Source organism: Natrix helvetica (genome assembly GCF_964273705.1).
Source record: "Natrix helvetica genome assembly, chromosome: 2".
NCBI classification, from domain to species: Eukaryota; Metazoa; Chordata; class Lepidosauria; order Squamata; family Natricidae; genus Natrix; species Natrix helvetica.
Genome location: NC_138552.1, coordinates 143,762,747 through 143,770,273, shown reverse-complemented (window position 1 = coordinate 143,770,273; position 7,527 = coordinate 143,762,747). Strand labels below are relative to the sequence as shown.

Sequence of the window (7,527 nt, the reverse complement as noted above, 5' to 3'; positions counted from 1 at the left end):
CCAGGGAAGAAGATGCCAACCCAGGCTTAAGTCCCAGGTCACAAACGCGCTCCTACGAAGAAGAAGAAGAAGACGGCAATCTGAAGGAAGCAGAAGTAATGCTGGAGCAAGTCACTCTGGATCAGGAGTCTCCCACCTTCATCCGCTTTGAAAGCGGAACATCCAATTTCCTCAAGTTTGTTTCTACTTCACCTTCAGAAGATCAGCCTGGAGAAGAGCTGGAGCAGCAGCAACAGCTCCAGGCCACCGGAGAGCTTTTCCTCACGCGCCCCCTCCCGCCTCGGCTGCGCTTCAGGGAGAAAGAGAGAGAGAAAGAGAAAAAGAGAGAGAGAGATTGCTTCATTCGAAATGAGTCGTCAGACTGCCACAGCACTTCCGACAGGTACCTCCAGGGGAACACCGTCCCAAAGGGTACCTGCCTTCGCAGGCACCACCGCTTCCAACAATGACTTGGCCAGCCTCTTTGAGTGACCCATCTGCTTTGACTATGTGCTGCCACCTATCCTCCAGTGCCAAAACGGGCACCTCATTTGTAGCAATTGTCGCCCCAAGCTCACCTGTTGTCTCACCTGCCGAGGACCATTGGGTTCCATTCAGAATTTGGCTATGGAAAAAGTTGCCAACTCCGTACTGTTTCCTTGTAAATATGTCTCCTCCAGCTGCGAGATAACCTTGCCGCATACCGATTTTAATTTAATTTAATTTAATTTGATTTATAGACCGCCCCCTCTCCCCGAAGGGACTCAGGGCGGTGTACAGGCACCACATTAAAAACCATATACAAAGAATAAATACACTTAAAATCAAATTAAACCTTAAAGCTGTACTGGATGGTAAAAATTAAAAATCAACTTAAAACCCACCCCTTAAAATTTAAAAGTGCAGAATTGAGGGACTAAATTGGGATTAGGCCAGGCCAGCTAAACTAAACAGGTGGGTTTTAAGCTTCTTACGGAAGGAGCGGAGATCGGTAGTTGTTCTGATGTCAAGGGGGAGGTCATTCCAGAGGGTCGGGCCCATCACAGAGAAGGCTCTACTCCTGGGCGTCGCCCACTGGCACTGCCTCGTGGACGGCACCCGGAGGAGTCCCTCTCTGTGAGAGTGGATCGGCCGAAGGGATGTATGGGGCAGGATGCGATCCCGCAAGTACCTAGGTCCTGTGCCATGGAGCGCTTTAAAGATGATAGTCAACACCTTGAAACGCACCCGAAAAGCCACAGGTAGCCAGTGCAGCCCACGCAGGAGAGGTGTTATGTGGGAGTACCTAGATATTCTGAACCAACTGCAGCCTTCGGGCGCATCTCAAGGGGAGCCCCATGTAGAGAGCATTACAGTAGTCCAGCCGGGACATCACAAGCGCATGGGTGACTGTGCGGAGGGCGTTCCGGTCCAATAGGGGACTCAATTGGCGCACCAGGCGAACCTAGTAAAATGACCCCCTTGCCACGGCCGTCACATGGTCATCCATTGACAGCCGGGCATCTAGGAGGACGCCCAGATTGCGTACCCGATCCACGGGGACCAGCTGTTTGCCCCCAATGGCCAGTGATGGAAGCAAGTGGTTGAATCAGGGTGCCGATAGCCACAGACACTCCGTCTTGGACGGGTTGAGTTTGAGTCTGTTACTTCCCACCCAGATCCGAACGGCTTCCAGACACCGGGACATCACTTCGATGGCATCGTTGGGGTGGTTCAGGGTAGAAATGTACAGCTGGGTGGCGTCCGCATACAGATGGTAATCCACCCCGAACCCACGAATGATATCGCCCAGCGGCTTCATATATGTGTTGAACAGGAGAGGCGAGAGGACCGACCCCTGCAGCACCCCGCAGGTGAGCGGCCTCAGGGTCGACCTCTGCCCCCGTCAACACACATTGCGCTCGGCCAGAGAGGTAGGAGGAGAACCACCGCAAAATGGTGCCCCTCACCCCCAGCCCCTCCAGACGATGCAATAGGATACCATGGTCGATGGTATCAAAAGCCGCCGAGAGTCTAATAGGACCAGGATGGAGGAACAACCCCCATCTCTGGCCCTCCAGAGATCATCCACCAACGCAACCAAAGCCGTCTCCGTGCTATGGCCGGGCCGGAAACCAGACTGGCACGGGTCCAGATAATCAATTTCCTCCAGGTGGCTTGGGAACTGTTGTGCCACCACACTCTCTAAAACCTTCGCCAGGAAGCAAAGGTTGGAGACGGGACGATAGTTAGCTAACATAGCAGGGTCCAGGGAAGGCTTCTTGAGTAGGGGCCTCACCACCGCCTCTTTTAAGACGGCTGGCAAGAACCCCTCTCTCAAAGAAGCATTGACTAACTCCTGGAGCCAGCCTCGTGTGACCTCCCAGGATGCCAGTATAAGCCAGGAGGGACACGGGTCCAATAAACATGTGGTGGCTCGCAGTCGCCCACGCAACCTGTCCATATCGTCGGAAGTAACAGAGTCAAACTCCTCCCAGAATGGCACCTCAAGACCCACCTCCGACGTCCCTTCTAGACCACTAAAGGGGACCCACTCGCTGCAAATCTGAGCGATTTTGTCCTGCAGATACTCTCCAAATTCCTCTGCTCTACCCTGCAAAGGGGCTTCCCGCGGCCTCTGTAGAAGGAGGGAGCAGGTCACCCTAAACAGGGCAGCAGGGTGGTTATCTGCGGACGCAATAAGAGTGGCACAATACTGACGCTTGGCCACTCTTAATGCCACAAGGTAAGTCCGTAAATAGGCTCTCACCTGTGATCGGTCAGATTCAGAGCGTGACGATCTCCATCTGCTCTCTAGGCGTCTCTTGCGGCGCTTCATCACCCTCAGCTCCTCGGTAAACCAAGGGGCCTGGGTGGATCACTGCTGCAAGAGAGGCCGCAAAGGCGCAACCCGGTCCAAGGCCCTGGCGGCCGCACTGTTCCATGCAGCCACTAGGTCCTCCATCCGGGTGCGGGTCAGGGCTACAGGAAATGGCCCAAGCTCCATCTGGAACCTATCAGGTTCCATCAGGCGCCTGGGGCGGAACCATCTAGGACATTCTGGTTCCGCCTCCCCGCGATGGGGAGTAGCGGCTGGAAAGTCAAGCCGGATAAGTGAGTGATCTGACCATGACAGGGGTGTAATAACTAAATCCCCTACTCCCAGATCACTCCTCCACTGGCCAGAGACAAAGATAAGGTCCAGTGTGTGACCTCCCTCGTGTGTGGGGCCCTGAATTACTTGGGTCAGGTCCATGGCTGTCATGGAGGCCATGAACTCCCAAGCTACCTCGGATGTTTCCCCTACCGATGGCAAGTTAAAGTCCCCCATGACCAAGAGCCTGGGGGTCTCAACCGCCATCTCGGCGATCACCTCGAGGAGCTCGGGCAGGGCCGCTGATGCATAGCGAGGAGCCAAGTATACAATCAGCAAGCCCAACTGCCTCCCTGGGCCCCACTTCATGCATAGGGACTCACAACCGGTTATCTGTGGCACAGTGGAGTCTCTTGGCTCAAGACCTTCCCTTATGATAACCGCTACCCCACCACCCCTGCCCTGGGTCCGTGACTGATGAAATGTGCGGTAACCTGGCGGGCACATTTCCACAAGGGGGAGACCTCCCTCGTGACCCAGCCACGTCTCCGTTATCCCTGCCAGGTCCGGCTCTCCCTCCGAGACAAGGTCGTTAATGAGGGGGGCTTTATTGGCAACGGACCTGGCATTGCATAGCATCAGTCTCAGGCCCCGGCTCTGTAGGTCCTGACCACCTAGATTGCGGGGGTTGGGACAAATGACCGGCCGTATCCAACGACCACGGTCTCCCAACCGGTTACAAGATCTCTGTCTGCCCTCGTACCTACCCCTCCCCGCGACCGTTGGGATAGAAAGACCCTCTTCTGGAATGTCACTATTCCCCTGCCCCTTAATAGCTCCGCTCACTCCCTTGCTCACCCCACCCGTCGGCCTGGCACTAGTCCCTCCCTCAGCCTGACCAACCCCACCCCCCACCCTGGGACCCCCTAAAATGCGAATAAAAAATTTAATTAAAAACCCCCTGAGATTGTGCTTCTTCCACCTCTCTAGATTAATAAATCCCTCATCAAGGTGGGCCCTCAAAAAGGCGGAGGGCCATACTTACGAGAGGGGGGACTCCCGTAGTAGGGTCAGGTCTGCCCTCGAGTATATGATGGATTATATTACCAGCAGGGCATCAATTTGATTATAGGGATGTTACAGACGTTAAAATGCATAGTTAAAAATAAGTAAAAATTCACTAATTCCAGTAAGGTACGAACAGGCCTAAATCTTGGATAGGGTGGTAAGATGGTCAGATGATCAGCAGATGGTCATATAAAGTGCACATAGTCATATAGGTGGTCACATAGTCGTATAGATGGTCCCATAAAGTGCACATAGTCATAGTCCGGCGCCTAGGAGCCTCCTACCTCCTGCCAGGCCTCCGATGCTAAAAGCTGCCAGGCCACCTAGCTCCCTGCCAGGCCACCGGCGCTCCTCCGACGCTCCTCCCAGGCCTCCTGCCGGCCACCGATGCTCCTCCTGCAGCCCCCCGACGCAAGCCGACATCTGACGCTCCTGCCAGGCCTCCGACGCAAGCCGACATCGGCCCGAGCGGCCCGAATGCCCGGCGTCTCCAGCTGACGCTCCTGCGCTCCGACGCTCCTCCGACGCTCCTGCGGACGCTCCTCTGATGCTCCTTTCTCCTACCGAGAAAGCTGACCATGAAGAGCTTTGTGAATTCAGGCCTTACTCTTGTCCGTGCCCTGGGGCCTCTTGTAAGTGGCAAGGCTCTTTGGATGCTGTCAAGCCACACCTCATGCACCAACATAAATCAATAACAACGCTACAGGGAGAAGATATTGTTTTCCTTGCTACAGACATTAATCTTCCCGGAGCTGTTGACTGGGTTATGATGTAGGCTTGCTTTGGCTTCCACTTCATGTTAGTACTGGAGAAACAGGAGAAATACGATGGTCACCAGCAGTTCTTTGCAATCGTACAGTTGATAGGCACGCGGAAACAAGCTGAAAATTTTGCTTACCGCCTCGAGCGAAACGGCCACAGGCGGCGATTGACTTGGGAAGCAACCCCACAATCGATCCATGAGGGGATCGCAACCACCATCATGAATAGTGACTGCTTAGTCTTTGACACCAGCATTGCACAGTTGTTTTCAGAGAACAGCAACTTAGGTATTAATGTGACAATTTCAATATGCTGAAACCCCAAGCTGACATTTTCAGGGCCAGTGTCTAAAATAATAATAATCACCTCAATCCAAATCCGCTGCATTCAGTTTCACAGAAACCATGGTAAACATCTGACTGCTAGGTGTGAAAAATTGGGAGGGAAAGGCCAGCATCAATGAAGGTAAATTAATGGGAAGACTGTTCAGGTGCAGATAACAGTTGCATGTAATAACACTAATATATTTAAATGAGTCAGCAGTAAACCACTGAAAATATATATGTGTGTGTGTATGTATGTATATGTGTGTGTGTGTGTGTGTGTGTGTTGCATTTGTGCTGATAAATAAATAAGGGGAGACTAGTATAGATCCATTTCGAGCTATTTAGCTCTCATCAGCTAGCCATACCCTTACTGGGATTTGAACCTGGGCTGTATTAGATATTAGGCAGGAGTCTTAGCCACTATGCCACAGGCTCTCCTCCTTTATCAGCTGAGCCAGGGAAATAAGTATGTATTTGTGTTACAACCCCTGGTATGCCCAAATATGGGAGGAAGTTCACTACTCCTTCCTTCTGTCTTTCGGCTCATCACAGAAAACCATCCAGGCAGAAAACCATATTTTTATTTTTAATGTTGCCTTTTTATATTTGTGTTGTATTTGTGCTGATAAATAAATAAAGGGAGACTAGTATAGATCCATTTTGAGCTATTTAGCTCTCATCAGCTAGCCATACCCTTACTGGGATTATGGGCTATCCTTTGCTCTATCACATCCCTGGTATAGAAATCTGAAGAACATGAAAATCTTGGAAAAATTCACGGAAAATAAGAGAGAATTTTTTTCTTCACTTTTTTTGAATGACTGCTATGTACCTCTCCTATGAAACAACTGCTGCCCAATATGATTATTTCAGGTTTGTTCAATTAACATGGCATCTCATCTTTGTTTATGTTGTATTTGGTTAAACATTTTTGGATAGGTATACCTGGGAAATCCTTGGAATAGTCTTAGACTCTAATTGCTCTTGTCTTTCCCTCTCTTCTCGAATGTGGAAGATTTCACTGTTGTAGCAGAATTGCAGATAGTACCAAAAATGTAAGTTAACCATGAAACACTCCAGTATGAAGTCTTAATTTAGGAACATTTCTAGAAATTTTCTCATTTAATTCACTAGAGCTCCGCTTGGACTTTAAATAAGAATTTCAGTGGTGCTCTTTGATTTGATTTTTAAAGCTTTCTGAAAGTAGGGTCCATTCATTTACAATATAGCTGTCAGTTGAATGGATTTTCCCCTTCCCTAAAACTGCAAAGAAAACTCTTAGCATGTAGTGCAAATCTAATCTCATGACTGCTGAGATTTACTCATGCTAAAATAAATCACTATTTTAAAATGACGAAGAAATATTGGGACTCTTACTTTAGTCCCCTTGTTTTAACAGCAGCAAATATTAAACACTTGGCATATGAAAATCTTTCTGCCAAGATAACTGCAAGTCCTGATGAGTTTATTTTAAAAGGGCAATGGTATAGTATTATTTTCTGCATTGTTTGATTAATTTAAGCTTACAAAGTATAAACATTACTTTAACATTCAGAATCAGAGAAATATTGGCCATATTCAGAATGATGCAAGGACATATCAAAATACTTACTCCATCTCCACTACCATCCATAGTTGGGAATTGTCATTTTCTTGATTGTGATGCAAAATGACCTTGTTGCACTTGACACCTAATACTGTAAAAGAATAATTTTGTGTTGCAAAATTGATTTTATTTTTACTACCAAACGTTTCATGATAATTTTCATACAGAATAAAAATATGCAATGTCTTAAAAACTGTATCATTTACCTTTTGTATGCAATCAGGTGTTTCTTTGGACTAGCAGAGACTGAAAAATGTTAAACAAATATTTTAGAATGAAATAGAGAATCATCAATTGAAACAAGTCTATTTCTCTCCAAAAAAACAGAAGGACAGGGGCAAAAAGAAATTGATGAAGTACAATCAAAATTAACTTTTAATGCATTATAAAATATCTCTTAAAGAGGTTGTTCTAATTTCTTATATTCGTGTACAATACTTACAATCTTCATTCTGCTTATGGTTTTCTGGAATTTTTCATGTTGGTCCATTAGGACTTCATAGTCCTCTCTGTCAGCATTTCCGGGCAAAAAGATAACAAAAGAACTAGAACTTCTACAGTCAATCTTAAGATGAAATACATCACTTCTTTTTCAAATGAAAATAAATGTTATGTTAAAATGATACTCACTTTCTGGATTGTATTTTATTTTGTTCTCCAGCTCCTTATTCAACTTTATAAGGAGAGCCATTTTGCTGGATAAACAATAGTTC

General features: G+C 48.0%; 1 pseudogene across 1 annotated transcript; it reads left to right on the top strand.

The window, feature by feature from the left end:
• The first annotated feature begins 284 nt into the window (after positions 1 to 284).
• LOC309385492 (E3 ubiquitin-protein ligase SIAH1-like) lies at positions 285 to 5,212 on the top strand (annotated as a pseudogene). Its single transcript has 2 exons — positions 285 to 687; positions 4,689 to 5,212. The product of its transcript is annotated as an E3 ubiquitin-protein ligase SIAH1-like (transcript).
• The last annotated feature ends 2,315 nt before the right edge of the window (positions 5,213 to 7,527 follow it).